Raw genomic sequence first — 18,404 nt, 5'->3', positions numbered from 1 at the left:
GCGATGGGCGGCAAATAAATTTAATAAATAAATATATCAGCCCAAGAACTAGCTAGTGCAGCACTCTGTTCCCATAACGGCCAACCAGATGCCTTCAAGATACCCCAAGCAATCTTATGTCTCCTTACGTTTCCCAGCAATTGGTGCCCTACCTATTTCCAATGCAGGTCATGCATACCTTTGTGATCTACAGACATTGATAATTTTGTCCTCCACTCAATAACTATATTCTTTCACTTTTACATTCACTGTGGTGCCATCTATACTTTTCACTATCCAGACCCAGAAGTTACCACCTGCAATTTATACAACCTTCTTTACGTGAAAGCTCTGGAGAGCAGTAATATGAAGCTGGAAAAATGTGAGAAAAGAGAGAGGGAGGGAAGGAGAGAGAGGCTACATCCTTCCCACCATGAAAGACTACGCGAACGATATCTTACATTTCTGGATTCAACTAGTAAGAGATAAGACCACAACAGATATGTTACTTTGACGATTAACTTCCTTGTTTTGTTTTTAATTTGCAGAAACTTAAAATTCTCCTATTAAGTTTGGATGAGGTTTGGAGTTGCGTTTAGTAGGCTTGACCTCAGCCTACTAAATGCAACGGCCATTTCAGGCTTTAATGCAGGTTCCCTGATGTTAGATTTCAACTCTCCCAACTTCAGACTCTGGAGCTGATCCTTGAATTGGGAAAGTAGGGAAGTGTTAATTTCATTGGGTTCGTATACAAGCCATAGGCGTGTTTTCCCCCCACATATAAACACACATGCAGTTCTTTTCCCTGTTCTTCATCCTCATTGCCAGGGCCTTTTGGAGAAGGCGGAGACATCACTTGGGTGTCTGCTTGCTTTTTTTTTTTTTTGGTCTCCTCCCTGTTTCTCTTCGGTCTCCTCTGTCATCAACAGGCTGGGATCTTTTAAGAGGGCTCAGTTGAACAGATCAGCAGCCAGAAGTGGGACCACTTTCTCCAAGGTCAGCCCAACTTTTCTTATTCTCCAACTTTGTGGACCAGGAGACGTTCAGAACGTAGAGAAGGTTTGCCCTCAGCATCAGGTCAGTTTGATCCACTGTATGGCCCAAACACTGTGGTTTAAAAGATGCCCGTTGCTTTATGGTTGGGATTTTAATGATCAAGAGAGGGCCTGGAAATGCTAAGAAGGGGAACTAGTATTAAAGGGAAAATAAAAAAACAGACTGAAAAAATACAAGCTGGAAAAAGAGATGGCATCACGATTGGCTAGAGAGCTGAAAATAAGCTCTATCTAGCTGAGCTTGGTCTGCTGAAATCGAAATATAAAACAGGGCTGGTTGTACTCATCAAGAAGGGAAATGCATTTGGCACATGGGTAGAGGTGCCCTGTCTTAGCTCTTGTTTTGCATACTTGGGTTTGATAAAGAAAACCGGTTCTCAGGCGGATTTGGGCAACTTCTAATGCTGAGGGCAGCTTCTTGCCTCTACGTATGTCATAACCACAGCCATAGGCAGTGGAAAAATTAGATGTCTTTTCTGCTGGAAGTAGTAAAATGGGTGGTTTTCCTGCCTGCTTTCTTCCTCTTCTAAAAATGAAGAAAGGGATAGGGATCCAACCAAATGCGCTAGAAATAATAGAAACATTACAGAAAGCTCCTAATTGCAATGGAAGAAAGTATTTACTTCTAGGGACATATAAGGTGGTCTTAAGAGTCTGTGATACAAACGGACAAGTGAAAAAAAGTATCTTAGTGAATTGAGATTGTTTTTAAAGCTGTACGGTTGGGGGGATCATGGGGACAGATTAGCCGTGGTTCAGAAAGATTTCTGTAAAAAATAACAAAATAGATTTGATAATCGAAGAGGAGGATCAAATAGATGCATAAATAAACAGATAGCCGAGGCATGTCCATTTCTTGCCAGAGCAAGATGAGATTATCTGGAGAATAAGAATAATTAACAGATAGAGGGAAACAGTCATATTGGGCATTGGGACCTGGTGAATGCAAGTAAGACTTTCTTCTGTATAAACATACAAAGTATCAGGTAAAGCAGGCTGGTATTCTGAATTCTTCCAAAGTGGGTCGGAATTCTGAATTTTTCTTCTTACTAAGTGAAGAAGCCTTCCAGTTGTTAGAAACGAAGCAAAAAAAAAAATCAGAGAAAAGATGGCATTCTTTCTCGTCCATTTACTATGAAAAATTAATGTGGAGTACATCAGGTGTGAGGGGAAAAACGGCTTGTGAAACTAATGATCCGTCAAGATGCTACAAGTTATAAAGGGAGCAAAATATAAATTTAAAAAGAAAACATACTGTATGGCCGACAGAACAGAATGGCGAAAGGAAAGCATTGCTTGGAAACGGAGAGTGGTATAAGTCATTTTTAGAAAAGCTGAAATGCCGGATTGAGACCGACATACTGTAAAAGAACTGTATTGAGTAAAGAACGGAAGGAAAGCAATTTCTTAAATACACACAAAATGAAAGAGTGAGGTCCCCCACTCGCCCCAATGTGTGCATCAATCATGATCACTACACAATACTGGAAGAATGTGATAGATGATCCAGACATATCAACCTAACCAGTTCCGCTACAGAGAAACTTCATTTTCATATGAAGCCCCCTCCTACACTATAATTCTGGGCCCTTGCGTTTCAGCCAAAGAGGCTTTTGAGAACATTTTTAGAAGCCAGTGATCAGGCAAATCAGGTTATGTCTGAATGTACTTGAGCAGCAATTCCATATAACCATATCTAGGATCTGGTTGTTGAACTTCCTGGGGGAAAATGGACCAAGCACTTAAGGTGAGGTTGGAACTGTGCAATCTCATGAATGGGCCTTAGAGACAGGGAACTTGAGTTCAAGCCATGATTTAAACACTGATTCCTTTTCTATAAAATGGATATAATATCCCAAGTTACGTTCATGGATACATAAACAGATATGTTTATTTTTAATTGAACATCTTCCTTTAGAGGACAAAAAAAAAGGCCTCAAATGTCTGCGACCAAAGAATAAAGAAAGGGAAGCTTATTGGCGCTGGGACCCTATGACTGTGCTTTCCTTTATGCCAGGGGTGTCAAACTCAATTTCATTGAGGGCCACATCAGCATTGCGGTTGCCCTCAGGGGGCCAGGTGGGTGTGGCCTGGGTGGGTGTGGCCTACTGTGTGGGCGTGGCTAGAGTGCGTATGGCCTACTGGGTGGGTGTGGCCAGCTCTACATCGTTCTCATCAAGGGTGCCTATGGGGGCCTGGGCAGGAGTGGGACAGATCTGGGGGTCTCTGGCAGAAGGAGGGTCTCTAGGCCAAGGCAGTGGGGGCCATTCCCTCACTGTTTCCAGGATGGCTTCACGGGCCACATGAAACCACTTTGCGGGCCGGATCTGGCCCCTGGGCCTTGTGTTTGACATGTCTGCTTTATGCTAAAGAGACTTGGTTATGCTATAATTAATTTAAATTTTAATGGAGCCACAAAACCCTTTCGTGCATTAGCAAGATATAATCACAATTCTCATGACACTGTGTCCTTGCAATGATCTCACAATGCAGGCCACCGTCATTATTCCCATATTGTGGTGGGCGGGTGGGCTAAGAAAAAATAGACAACCCCCCCCTTCCACCCAGTGAGTTACTTTCAGAGGCAATTTGGAACTGAGAACTGCCAAGCTTATTTCTTTGCAACTATCCCACACCAAATGTAAACATACTTGCTACCCACACAAAGTTCCAGGATAGAAGGAATTATATTTCTAATGCAAATTCTTTAGAACCAAAAGGCTGCATTAACAGAGGGATAGAATCAAGATCACGTGAAGTACTAATACCACTTTACAATGCTTTGGTAAGGCCACACCTGGAATACTGCATCCAGTTTTGGTCACCACAATGTAAAAACGATGTTGAGACTCTAGAAAGGGTATAGAGAAGAGCAACCAAGATGATTAGGGGGCTGGAGGCTAAAACATATAGGGAACGGTTGCTGGAATTGGGTATGTGTAGTTTAATGAAGAGAAGGGTGAGGGGTGACATGATAGCCGTGTTCCAATATCTCAGGGGCTACCACAAAGAAGAGGGAGCCAAGCTATTCTGCAAAGCACCTGAAAGCAGGACAAGAAGCAACGGATGGAAACTAGTCAAGGAGAGAAGCAACCTAGAACTAAGGAGAAACTTCCTGACAGTTAGAACAATTAACCAGTGGAACAACCTGCCTCCAGAGGTGGTGAATGCTCCAACACTGGAGGTTTTTAAGAAGAGACTGGACAGCCATTTGTCTGAAATGGTATAGGGTTTCCTGCCTGAGCAGGGGGTTGAACTAGATGACCTCCAAGGTCCCTTCCAACTTCTTCTTCTTCTTCTTCTTCTTCTTCTTCTTCTTCTTCTTCTTCTTCTTCTTCTTCTTCTTCTTCTTCTTCTTCTTCTTCTTCTTCTTCTTCTTCTTATTATTATTATTATTATTATTATTATTATTATTATAATAATAATAAAAGAAAAGCAGTTTGGTCTAGTGATTAAGGCTCCAAGGCTAGAAAACGGGAGACTGTGAGTTCTAATCCTGCTTCAGTCATGCAAGCCAGCTGGCTGACTTTGGGCCAGTCATTCTCTTTCAGTCCACCTCACAGGTTTGTTATTATGGGGAAAATAGGAGGATGAAGGAGTATTAGATATCTTTGCCACCTTATGTTTTATAAAAATTTATAAAGGCAAGATTTTAAAACTCTCGTCTTTAGTTATTGGCAGTAGAATATTCTGACAACCCTGGCCTTATCCTGAGTCCTTGTGAACACTGGTGTTGTCTTGTCAATTAGCCAGAATTTCCCACAGTTTTTTGTAGTATAAAGTACCTGACATCTACAAAAGAGAAAGAAGGACAAAAGAGTCAAGAGAAGCCATCATTATAATGACAGTTTGTTCTCCATCATCACAAAAAGAATTTGCTGCTATTAAGAAGGACTACTGGGAAAGACGAAAAACATGAAATTGGGGAAGAAGAGGTTACTTAAGAATGAGTTTGGAATAAAGTGAAAGAGAAGAGAAAAGAATTGTACGTTAACGGTATATGGAGAAATGTTACAAGAAACTGCATGGATGAATAATTCATAAAGGCATAGATTGGCAATGAAAATCTGGCTTGATAATATACGCAAAACTAGAATGCAATGAAAGGGAGGAAATGTTTATTAATGTTTCTGTCTCTCTCCATATACCCTCCCTGCCAACCTCCTCCTTCTCCCAGAAATATTGGATTTAGTAATCTGCAGTGCTTTTTTTGTAAAAGAAAAAGGTGCCGGAACTCACACATGTTATACAACCTGCCTTGCCTATCCTACAAGGTTCCATCCAAAAAAGGTGCCGGAACTCCGTTCTGAGCGTTCTATGAGAAAAAAAGCCCTGGTAATCTGTCTTGGTAAGAATCCATGCAAAGTTCAGGAAATGAATTAGATTTTTCCTGCCTGTTTTTTTTTTAAGTGGTTCACTTTCCACCTTGGTTCAGAATTGAGAATCCTGCCGGAGCTGTTTGGAGAGAACGACATCTATACCCAACATTTCCACACCCTTTTCCCAAGCTGCTGTTTTACCTTCAGCCTTGGCTCTTAAATCCCTGGGTTCTTTGAAAGGCTGAGGCTCTTGTCATCTTGCAAGGTGTCTGATGGGAGATGCAGTGAGTTGAGAGGCAAGCTGGTCTCATTGTAGGAGCATCTGATCTGTTTCAAGATGGATTAACGTTGCTGCTTCAGTTCCCCAGGCACCCCAATAACAAATACCCTAGAGATAACTGTCTGGATTATCTGGGGTTGGCAGTGATAAAATGCTGTAATTATCTCTGGGACCCACATCCCTTCTTCTCTTTCCCTGCATAGATGAGAAACAGCAGGTTGACTTATGGGTAGGGCGTCAACTGTAAATTGGGCTAAAATGAAATATTAAAAAGGAAATTTCATTCTTGCTGATAACAGCTGGTGCGGCTGAAAGATAAGGTGATGTCTCCAATGTTTGTGACAGAGTTGGTCTGATGTATCACTGTTGAGGGGGGAAGGGAATAGAAAATCTGGAACATTTTTACTGTTGGGGCTATGTTGGATGTCAGCAAACATGCCTACCATTGCAAAACAAAAACCAAAAACTCAAAACATCACTCTTGTTTTGTCCTAGAGTTACTTGGCAAAAGTTAAAATGTGCTTCTAATAATTCTCCTATTACAAAATTTGAATGGACTGCAAAATAGCCTTCTACAACCATATTGCCAAAGGAAGTGCCTATACATGGGCAATTTCTAAAGCAAAAAGGCAGAACGTGAGGTTCTGGAGCTGCAAATGGTCCTCAGAAATCTTAAATGCAATTCTCAAGATTCTCCAAAAGTTGCTACCTATTGATATTTTTTAATATATAATAAATGGGAAATCGTTACATGCCTGGGGAATAATGGCAACTATATTTATTTAAAGGTAATTCTATTTAGTGAGCTTAAATGGACTCCAGAAGATGGTAGAGGACAGGAAGGCCTGGAGGAACGTTGTCCATAGGGTCGCGATGGGTCGGACACGACTTCGCAACTAACAACAACAACAACAACAATTCTATTTAAATTAAAAACAGTTAAAGTCTAGTTAGTTTTATCATGGTGCCGGCTGTCTAATTTTTGAAATGCATATCAACTCAATTAGTAAGGCTAACATCTACAAAAAAATGTTGCACCCTCAGGTCCTAGACTTAACAGTCAAAAGTCACGAAGCAGCATTTTTGTGTGTGAGAAGAACACCGGAAGTATTAGGGAAGTACTGAAAGGTGACTGCTGTGGAAAATGGGCACACCTCCCCATACTCCAAACGGATAATGGCATAATAAAACCCTGATCTTTAAACAGTCCAAATCCCTGCCAGCATCTAAATTGACAAGCGCTCTGCAATCTATCATCTTAGGCCTGAGCAACGTCTTTCTGTGTTAAGAATTCACCTGACATGGAGAAAAGTCTGTGGGGTCTGCATGCTAATAAATAAGTATTTTATTTATTTTTTTATTCCATTTATATCCCGCCCTTCTCCGAAGACTCAGGGCGGCTTACAAGCTTAGCAGTAGCCTTCATTCTATGTATATGCCTGCTTGTTAGGGCTTTCACACACACCCCAAGCGGCATTATTACAAAGTCAGCTTAATTGCCCCCAACAATCTGGGTCCTCATTTTACCTACCTCGGAAGGATGGAAGGCTGAGTCAACCTTGAGCCTGGTGGGACGCGAACCTGCACTAATTGCAGGCAGCTGGTGTTACTTAAGGAGGCATTAGCCCACTGCTCCACCAAGTAGGGCCAAAACGTTTGGTGGAAGAGGGGAGAGCCACACTTTCTCTTCATCTGACTCCTCTTTTTCCTGTGTTTTCTCTTTTTTTTACTTTCCCCTCTTCCCTTTTCCCCTCTCACTTACTTTCTTTTTCTCTCAGTTTCCCCACTCATGCCTCCACATCGTAGGTTTCAAGAGACAGACTAAGATAGCAATAGCAATAGCACTTAGATTTGTATACCGCTTCACAATGCTTTCACAGCCCTCTCTAAGCAGTTTACACAGAGTCAGCATGTTGCCCCCAGCCATCTGGGTCCTCATTTTATCGACCTCGGAAGGGTGGAAGGGTGAGTCAACCTTGAACCGGTCAGGATCAAACTCCTAACAGTTGGCAGAATTAGCCTGCAATACTGCATTTTATTGCCCTCTAACCACTACACCACCATGGTTCTTCAAGATCCAGAGTCATTGCTTGTTGGAATTAGCCCATGAGCTGCAAAGAAATAGGTTAAGGGCCACAAGTTGCCCATTCCTTCCATGAAACAGTCTGAAACTCTATTGTACTCAGGAGGATTTAATTCTGTGACACTGTAGGCATGATTGCAGAATTAACGCTCCAACACTTAAAGTTATATTTAATTTAATTTTTTAATTTATTAATATTTCTATACCGCCCTTCTCCCGGAGGACTCAGGGCGGTGTACAGGGCAAGAATAAAACACAGAAATTTACAAAAACTAAAAGATAATTAAATGCATGCCCGATTAAAATACAATTGATACATAGTAAAAACCCCAATAAAAATGATAAAAAACCCCACCAATCCCCCCTCAGGCCAGGCCGGCTTGCTCGAACAAGTATGTTTTCAGATCGCGGCGAAAGGAGCGCAGATCGGGCGCCGTCCGGAGCTCAACCGGTAACTGGTTCCATAGCTCCGGGGCGCCCACAGAGAAGGATCTCCCCCTGGGGGCCACCAGTCGGCATTCTCTGACCGGTGGCACCCTGAGGAGGCCCTCTCTGTGGGAACGCACAGGGCGCAGGGAGCTTGATGCCGGCAGCAGATGTTCCCTGAGGTACTCCGGCCCCATGCCATGGAGGGCTTTGAACACCATTACTAGCACCTTGAATCTCACCCGGAAGACAACTGGCAACCAATGCAGCTCACGGAGCAGAGGTGTCACATGGGAGTATCGGGAGACTCCCAACACAACCCTCGCGGCTGCATTCTGTACCAGTTGGAGCCTCCGGGTGGTCCTCAAGGGAAGCCCCATGTAGAGAGCGTTGCAGTAGTCTAGACAAGAGGTCACGAGCGCGTGAGTGACCGTGCATAAATCATCCCGGCTTAGATAGGGCCGCAACTGGCGCACCAGGCGAACCTGGGCGAAAGCCCCCCTAGTCACAGCCACCATGTGATCTTCCAAGGTAAGCCGCGAATCTAGGAGGACTCCCAAGTTGCGAGCCCTATCTACGGGGGGTAATAATTCACCCCCATAGAAAGAGATGGAATATCCGAATAGACCCGGGATGAAGGTATGCAAAGCCACTCGGTCTTGTCGGGGTTGAGTTGAAGTCTGTTCCTCCCCATCCAGACCCGAACCGCCCCCAGGCAACGGGACATCACGTTGAGGGCATCACTGGGGTGGTTTGGGGTAGAAAGAAAAAGCTGGGTATCATCAGCGTACTGATGATACCCAACTCCAAAGCCACGAATGATCTCACCCAGCGGTTTCATATAGATGTTGAACAGGAGAGGCGAGAGGACCGACCCCTGAGGAACTCCACAAACGAGAGACCTCGCGGTCGACCTCTGCCCTCCTGTCAACACCGACTGCGAGCGTCCCTGGAGATAGGAGGAGAACCACTGTAAAACCGTGCCTCCCACTCCCAATCCCCTGAGACGCCGCAGCAGGATACCATGGTCGATGGTATCGAAAGCCGCTGAGAGGTCTAATAGGACTAGAACAGAGGAATGACCCCTGTCCCGAGCCCTCCAGAGATCATTCACCAGCACGACCAATGCCGTCTCCGTGCTGTGCCCGGGCCTGAAACCCGATTGGTACGGGTCTAGATAATCCGCTTCATCCAGGACCAAAGGGAGCTGATGCGCCACCACACTCTCAACAACCTTCGCAAGAAAGCGAAGGTTGGAGACCGGACGAAAGTTGTTCAATACAGCTGGGTCCAAGGCAGGCTTCTTGAGGAGGGGCCTCACCACCGCCTCTTTCAAGACGGCAGGGAAGCTGCCCTCACTCAAAGAAGCTGATATAACTGCCTGGAACCAGCTGCGTGTCCTCTCCCGGGCTGCATAAACCAGCCAGGAAGGGCACGGGTCCAATAAACATGTGGTGGAGCTCAGTCTCCCCATAATCCTGTCCACTTCCTCCGGAGTTACAGAATCAAACTCCTCCCAAGTGATATCGACAAGACCACCCGCGTCCTGATCGCCATATGGACATTTGATAGCACCAGTTCACCTTCCCTTTGCTTTACATTCTCAAGAAATACAAGGGAAGGGACATAACCTGGAGGATTTTTGATCTGTAAATATGCAGTTTTAAAAAGCCTTCTCAAATGGTACAATAAAATAGAGAAAATAAGTAAATATAGAATCATAGTATCATAGGGCTGGAAGGGACCTTGGAAGTCTTCTAGTCCAACCCCCTGTCCTTATACCATCCTGGACAAATGGTTGTCCAATCTTTTCTTGAAAATCTCCAGCAAAAGTCCGGGAGGCAAGCTATTCGGCTGATTAATTGTTCTCACTGTCAGGAAATTCCTCATTTCCATATTGGATCTCCCTCTGATGAGCTTCCATCCATTGCTTTTTGTCTTGCACTCAGGTGCTATGGAGAATAAATTGGCTTCCACTTCCCTATGACAGCCCTTCACGTACTGGAAGACTGCTATCAGGTCTCCCCTAAGCCTTCTGTTTGTTAAGCTAAACGTACCTAGTTCCCTTAGCTGTTCATCATACAATTTAGCTTCCAGCCCTCTAATCATCCTTGTTGCTCTTCTCTGCACTCTTTCTAGAGTCTCAACACCTTTTGTATCATGGTGACCAGAACTGGACTCAGTATTTCAAATGTGGCCTTACTACTCTAATATAGAGTGGCATTATCACTTCCCATGATCTTGATGCTCTGTTGATGCAGCCCAGGCCTGCATTGGCTTTTCTGGCTGCTGCAGCACAATGCTGATTCATACTTAAGTGGTGGTCTCCCAGGATCTTCTCACAGGTACTACTGTGGTGTCTATCCTGTACCTATGTATCTGGTTTTTCCTGCCTAAGTGCAGGACCTCACTTTTCTCACCACTGATAAATAATTGATATGTCTCCATATATATGGGAACACAAAATAACCCAGAACAGGTGTCAGAGAGCAATACCACAATAATATTCTTCATAAACTCATGAAACAAGATGAAATGCAAGAAGCCAGAAGAGTGCTGTGAGCTCAGATTAAACACCTATCCAGTCCAGTATTCCATATCCATGGTGGCCAACTGGTTTCTGATAAGCTTAGAAGCAAACAGGAGGGGAAAAGCTATTTTTTTACTCCAAAAGGCAGGTTGTCACTGATAATGACTCTGAGCTATTGTTATTATCAGCAGTGATCACGGATAGCCATATCCTCCTTGACAGTCAATGGAGATTCTTAATCATCCAGACAACAACAAAACAACAACAACAACAACAAAGTCAAAATTAAGAAGACAGCAATAGACAGTAAGTGCTGCCTATGCAAAGAAGCTGAAGAAACAGTGGTAAGAAACACCTGGTAAGCTGCTGCAAGAAGATCGCACAGACTGACTACAAGCAGCGGCATGACAAAGTAGCAACAATGGTGCATTGGAAGATCTGCAAGAAATATCATTTGCCTGTAAGCAAGAACTGGTGGGATCATAAAATAGAGAAAGTCATAGAATATGATAAAGTTAAACTGCTCTGGGACTTCAGAATTCAAACAGACAAGCACCTGCAACATAACACCCCGGACTTAACAATTGTCGATAAGAAAGACAAAAAAGTCTGGATAGTGGACATGGCAGTGCCTGGAGACAGCAGAATAGACGAGAAAGAACTGGAGAAGATAACAAAATAAAAAGACCTACAAATAGAAATAGAAAGACTGTGGCAAAGGCAAGCAAGGGTAGTACCAATAGTAATAGGCGCCTTGGGTGCAATCCCAAAACAACCGGAGCACCACTTGAACACCATTGGCATTGACAAGTTCACCATTAGTCAATTGCAAAAGGCGGCCTTACTAGGAACTGCTTCCATCCTGTGACGATATCTGTAATACCATCAAACATCCACATCTGCCTATCCCAGGTCCTTGGTAAGGACTCGATAGGTAGACAAAAATGCCAAATCCAGTCTGAACATCTGGCTGACTGTGCGATGATCAATAATAATAATAGAGTTGCAAGGGACCTTGGAGGTCTTCTTGCCCAACCCCCTGCTCAGGCAGGAAACTGTATACCACAGGGGTGTCAAACTCAATTTCATTGAGGGCCGCATCAGCATTGCGGTTGCCCTCAGGGGGCCGGGTGGGTATGGCCAGGGTGGGCGTGGCCTACTGGGTGGGCGTGGCCAGCTCTACATCGTTCACATCAAGGGTGCCTATGGGGGCCTGGGCAGGAGTGGGACAGATCTGAGGGTCTCTGGGCCAGGGCAAAGGCAGTGGGGACCGTTCCCTCACTGTTTCCAGGATGGCTTCGAGGGCCACATGAAACCACTTCGCGGGCCGGATCTGGCCCCCGGGCCTTGTGTTTGACATGTCTGGTATACCATTTCAAACAGTGTTGGAGTATTCACAATTTCTGGAGGCAGGTTGTTCCACTGGTTAATTGTTCTAACTATTAGGAAATTTCTCCTTAGTTCTAGGGCTGCTTCTGTCCTTGATTAGTTTCCACTGTTTGCATCTTGTCCTGCCTTCAGGTGCTTTGAAGAATAGCTTGACTCCCTCTTCTCCGTAGCAACCTCTGAGATATTAGAACACTGCTATCATGTCACCCCTCGTCCTTCTCTTCATTAGACTAAAAAAAGGTAAAGTTTCCCCCGCACATGCATGCTAGTCGTTTCCAACTCTAGGGGCCGGTGCTCATCTCCGTTTCAAAGCCGAAGAGCCAGCGCTTGTCCGAGGACGTCTCCGTGGTCATGTGGCCGGCATGACTAGACGCCAAAGGCTCACGGAACGCTGTTACCTTTCCACCTTAGTGGTCCCTATTTTTCTACTTGCATTTTTACGTGCTTTCGAACTGCTAGGTTGGCAGAAGCTGGGACGAGTAACAGGCGCTCACTCTGTTACACGGCACTCGGGATTCAACCCGCCAAACTGCTGACCATCTGATCAACAAGCTCAGCGTCCTAACCCACTGAGCCACTGCGTCCCTTCTTCATTAGACTACACATACCCAATTCCAGATCCTGGTTGTCCCAAAGGTGCTATTCCAAAAGGCAACTGGATTTGCTTTGGGTTTTTTCCCTTGAAAATGTTCCGCTTTCTAATCCAAGAAGCTTCTTCAGTTCGGTTCAGTTCACTTTAGAACTGAAGAAGCTTCTTGGATGAGAAAGTGAAATGTTTTCAAGGGGAAAAAAAACAACCCAAGTAAAACAAAGAAAAGCACCGTTGGGACCTCCGTCAGAGTTCTTACTTTTCTTCTCTTAGTCTTGGGGTTGCAAATACCATTTAGTTCAAAACGTTCCGAAAATAAATATCATCCATTAGATCACCCCTGTCCCTACTTCTGATATTCCCTAAGAACTCAAAATTAGTAATGTGTGTAGAAGCCAAGATAATTTTTTCTTCTGTAAGTCCTGTCTGCTGTATGGAATAGTTTGGTTCTTAAGAATAGATTCCACCAGTTTCCCAACATGACATGTCAAGTTATTTGGATTCCCTTCTCTTAAATTCTGATCATTTTTTTAAAAATAGCATTACATTGATCTCTTTTTCAATCTTCCAGAAGGAGCAATCTTATATTTTGTTAATCAATGAGCAGAGTCTTGATCAAGCAATTTGCCTGCTATCAATTTGTCAATTCCTAGAACTGCATTTCCAATCACTATTATTTGTCATGCCATCTTGAAGTTTTTTTCCCCCTGAAAATGTAAGTTCAGACTAGAGCTCTCTCTCTTACGTTTTATGTCATGAGAAAAGCTCTCAGTTCTTCATAAACATTCTCTGCCGTGTCATTATTCTTCTAATTCTATATTCCAACCATCCTCCTACAAGATTTTCTGCCTCTAATATATTTGGCTACATTCAATTATTTCTCTTAATATTACTTTTTCCCCAAAAAAATCTTATTATGAAATTGCACTTCTTTTGCATGTGATTGTATTCCTTTATATCCTTCTCATTTAGATAAACCTTCCCATTCTTTTCTCTTGTTGATATATTTCCCACACGTTTTGGAGCAATTTTTCATTTTTTTTCTTTTTTCAACATGCTTTTTACTACTCCGCTGATTTGTGAGGACGCTCGTTTTTTGAGAATCAGATATGTTGGTGTAGAATTTTAAAAACGTGGGAAAATAAAGCTCCCCCAGCCTTTCCCAGTTAAAGGCAAGGAGCAGCTTCTTAGACACCCAAAGCCCCTATGAAATAAAAATCTGCCTTTGGGACAGGTTGGGCTTCTGCAAAAGATTGTTCCACAGGGGCAGGCCAGCCGTTGAGAAGACCTCCCCCCTCTGGTACACACCCACCCACTCCAGATGGGAGGAACCCAAAACATTTCTTCCTGGTTGTGTAGGTCAGGGGTCCCCAACCCCCAGTCTGCGGACCGGCACCTGTTCGCAGCATGCCAGAAACCGGGCCGCGCATACAAGCGAAGCCCCAACCGTGGGATGCAGGCAGCACAAGAAAACAGGCCCCCTCCATTCTGCGGAAAAACCTCTCTCCATGGAACCGGTCCCTGGTGCCCAAAAGGTTGGGGGACGCTGGCGTAGGTGATTTCAGCTGAAAGAAGATTCCCATCGTCCTGTGCGCTCCCACAGAGAGGGCCTCCTCAGGGTGCCGTCGGTCAGGGAATGTCGACTGGCGGCCCCCAGGGGGAGAGCATTCTCTGTGGGCGCACCTGCCCTCTGGGATCAGCTTCCGGTTGAGCTCCGGATGGCTCCCGACCTTCGCTCCTTCCGCCGTGACCTGAAGACTTGGCTATTTGAACTTGCCGGCCTGGACTGAGGGACTGGGATTTTAGATCTTAAATTTTAAAAATTTTAAATTTTAGAATGTGTTTTATTGTTTAGGGCTATTTGGTTTAATTTCATTTTAATTTTTGTATATTATGTGTTGTTCATAGTGTTTTAATTGCCCTGTACACCGCCCCGAGTCCCTTGGGAGAGGGGCGGTATATAAATCCAAATAAAATAAATAAAATAAAAAATATCCTTCACAAATCTGCAGCAACCCCCATTTATAATTAAAATTTGTAATTTTTTAAATCTATGCAGTTGGTTATAGGCTGGTTCGCTTCTTTTCTGAGATCAGAACAGGCTTTTATCCAAACTGACCTCTATTACTATAAGTCTATTTCTTCACCCAAGCCCCTGAACATCTCCCAGATTTCATTCCTGATCTCAAGGTCATTTTGGTTAAGGGGGAAGTTAAATTACTTTTGTGTTGAGAATTTACATTCAGTCCTACCCTGAGTCGGTGAAATACAGGTAGTCCTTGACTGACAACAGTTCATTTAGTGACTGCTCGAAGTTACAACAGCACTGAAAAAAAGTGATTTATGACCGTTTCTCACACTTACAACTACTGCAGCATTTTCATGGTCAAATGACCATAATTCAGAAGCTTGGCAATTGACTCCTATTTATGACAGTTGCAGTGTCCTGAAGTCATGTGATCGCCTTTTGTAATGTTCTGACAAGCAAAGTCAATGGGGAAAGCAGATTCACTTAACAACTGTGTTACTAACTTAACAATTGCAGCGATTCACTTAACGGTGGCAAGGAAGTTTGTAAAATGAGGCAAAACTAACTTAACAAATGTCTCACTTAGCAACGTAAATTTGGGGCTCAACTGTAAGTCAAGGACTACCTGTAGTGTGAACTTCTGAGATGTCTAGTTGGTTTGACGATATACCTTCAGTGTTCTGTATTCACATTTTTAATGTCTGCATTTGGAACCAGCTGACGTTTTAAGTTATTTTATAGAGTAAACGTTCTGCAAATTATGTATGCTACGATAATCTATGTGATGATGGTTTGATTTGTTTCTCTGGAGAGAGTACAATGGGAGTACCAAAGAAAGACTTGCAAAGATACTGGTGGCCACAGCTTCTCAATCAGGAGCAATGAGGAGTCTAGGAGCATACCAGGCAACAAAGGAAGTGCGACCTCACTCTCTAACCTCAAACTAGCTTACTTTCCAGACCCTTCATGATTAACAAAAGCTACTTTGAACTTCAGTCACACACTTCCATTGCTTTACATTCTCCATTGCCATCCTCACTTTCTTCTGATCTTCAAAAGCAAGGTGATATTTGGACCCATGTAGGCTCCTCATGCTATGCAAACCCTAATTCCCCAAGATGTCAACACCCCCTGAGAAGGAAAACCAAAGCCCTTGGTCAGGGCTTTTCAACCTTTTCACCCATTGTACCACTTTTAGAATATGGCAACATCCGAGTACCACCAGTCGCCTAGCAAGGTGTCAAAAACTTGATGACCCTCCCCCCTCAAAAAGGAAAAAAAGTGAAGTACAGGTAGTCCTCAACTTACAACAGTTCGCTTAGTGTCTGTTCAAAGTTACAATGGCACTGAAAAAGTGCCCGCCAAGCCACAGCCGAGCAAGACAGCTGCCTGCCCGCCCGGTGGCGCTCTTCCTCCTGTCCGAGGTTTTCATTGTTGTGAGCATTTCTGTTGAGCATTGGCAGCAGGGGTGGGGGTGGGGTGTTTGGTTTTTATTGCCCCCCATCTGCTGGGTGGTTGCAGCAGGTTTTGGTCACTTCACATGACTCTGGGACACTGTGACCATCATAAATATGAATCAGTTGCCAAGCATCTGTTCAGCGCTTCTTCTGGGCTCAGAAGCGCCAGGATCAGCACCGAGCTCTAGCTGGAGCCTGGTGCTGATCCTGGCCTTCCACTGAGCCCTGACAGCCCTGCAGCTCCAGCCATCTCTCGCTCAGGCTTGTGCGGTGCTGCCACCGGTTCAGCTCATTCCCCTCCACCTCTGCTACCTCTTTTCTAGGATGGTCGGGTATCACCTGCCAGGTACCAATGTACCACAGGTGGTATCCGTACCACTGGTTGAAAAGCCCTGCCCTAGGTTCAGAAGTCTTCACCAACATGAAGAAAGGTTTGCAGGGAGCAGGATTAAGACAAACATTATGACCCCTCTCTTCTTGAGCCTTAGCTAAACTTAATTATTGAACACCTGCTACAGAAGAGAAGTAAAGCAAAAGAGATTTTGATTTATCAGGATTATTTTTTTTAACTTTTATTTATTTATATCCTGCCTTTATTATTTTTACAAACAACTGAAGGTGGTGAACATGTCCAAACCTCCTTCCTCCTCCTATTTTCTCCACAACCACACAGGTCTCTTTATTTTGTGTTGTTGGGAATTTCCAGATGAAACACAAAGCTCACGTTTGTTGTTTTTGACACCGGATTAAAAAAGACTTCTATACAGTATTTTGACACTTCTGTGGAGGGAGGCAGCTACTGCTTGTGCTTAAAATGGTGGGAGACTAAGCATCAGGTTTAGACATTGCCTTAAAATGAAGGTGAAATGAGACTTTGATTATGAAGTTTCCCTACTTTATTCAGCAAAATTTCCCTACCTTATTCAGCATCTTTTCTACCTTCCCTGATCTTCCAGGGCTTCCCCACTACTGTATTCCTATTCTCTCTTCCCAGAAAACATCCATTAAAAATCTTAGAGCTGAACAATGTGAACGTGAGAGTACTCTAGTGAGATCCTCCGTCCATCTGTCTTGATACTGCAGCAACCTGTCAGAGCATCAGAAGGGACTGCTGTCCTGTCTGTATGAACTTATTATTACTTTACTGTCAGAATTTTATTCATGATCTTCTTTTGTTTCCGGTTGGGGCCAATGTCCCCTACTAGATGACTAAAATGAAGATAGCAGAGCCATTCATAATAGGTTTCTTCTGAATATTTAGAGATTATAATTCTCAGAATTCCCAGCCAGCATTCAGAGAACACAAGAGTTGGGGGCAGATTGACAAGCTAGTGCCCTCCAGATATTTTGAACTGCAAGTACCATAACCCTTGACATTTATCATGATGGTTGGATTGATGGGAATCATCGTTCAAACATCTAGAGAAAATCAGGTGTCTAACCCTGGCTGGAGAAAATTCTGTTCATTATGGATAATAGGATCTTGATTGATGAACGTTCATGGCTTTAATATTCCACTGGCAGACTTGAAGAAAGGAAAGGGCGACAGGTTTGTGATTCTGTGTGGATTGGGTTATGGCATGTTGCCTGAACCAGACCATCATGCTAGGTTTTGGTATGTTTTATCTGTTTGAACGTCACCTCTTCAAGTAAGGACTTGGCATGTTGCATGAACCCAGCCCATGTATCATACCCCAGATGGCAAATTAGATTTGACTGGTAGAAGCAGATTTATGATTTTGGTATGATATCTAGATATTGTTTATAGATTCATATTTTTAGTAAATGTATTTGCGTCATATTTATATGAAAGGTAAGACTGGATTGTTAATATTTACAATTTTTTTGGAATTTTTTCCACCTAAGGCAAATTAAAGGTAAAGGTAAAGGTTCCCCCGCACATGCGTGCTAGTCGTTTCCAACTCTAGGGGCCGGTGCTCATCTCTGTTTCAAAGCCGAAGAGCCAGCGCTTGTCCGAGGACGTCTCCGTGGTCATGTGGCCGGCATGACTGGACGCCAAAGGCGCACGGAACGCTGTTACCTTCCCACCGTAGTGGTCCCTATTTTTCTACTTGCATTTTTACGTGCTTTCGAACTGCTAGGTTGGCAGAAGCTGGGACGAGTAATAGGCGCTCACTCTGTTACGCGGCACTCGGGATTCGACCCGCCAAACTGCCGATCTTCTGATCGACAAGCTCAGCATCCTAACCTGGGAAGACTATTAGTATACATTAAAGAAGTTCAGCAGATTATGCAAAGGCCTCATCA

General features: G+C 43.8%; 1 protein-coding gene across 2 annotated transcripts in view; it reads left to right on the top strand.

Annotated features, from left to right (window-relative positions):
• The first annotated feature begins 503 nt into the window (after positions 1–503).
• Positions 504–18,404, top strand: part of GATA1 (GATA binding protein 1) — a 36,432-nt gene continuing 18,531 nt past the window's right edge. For both annotated transcript variants that reach the window (XM_081316560.1, XM_081316562.1), the window contains exon 1: positions 504–1,056. The gene's annotated coding sequence lies outside the window, so the exon portion shown is untranslated. The remainder of the gene's footprint in view (positions 1,057–18,404) is intronic.

This window comes from Vipera berus (assembly GCF_964194415.1).
Source record: "Vipera berus genome assembly, chromosome: 2".
Classification (NCBI taxonomy): domain Eukaryota; kingdom Metazoa; phylum Chordata; class Lepidosauria; order Squamata; family Viperidae; genus Vipera; species Vipera berus.
The sequence above is the reverse complement of the archived record's forward strand: the minus strand, read 5'-3'. Positions and strand labels throughout refer to the sequence as shown.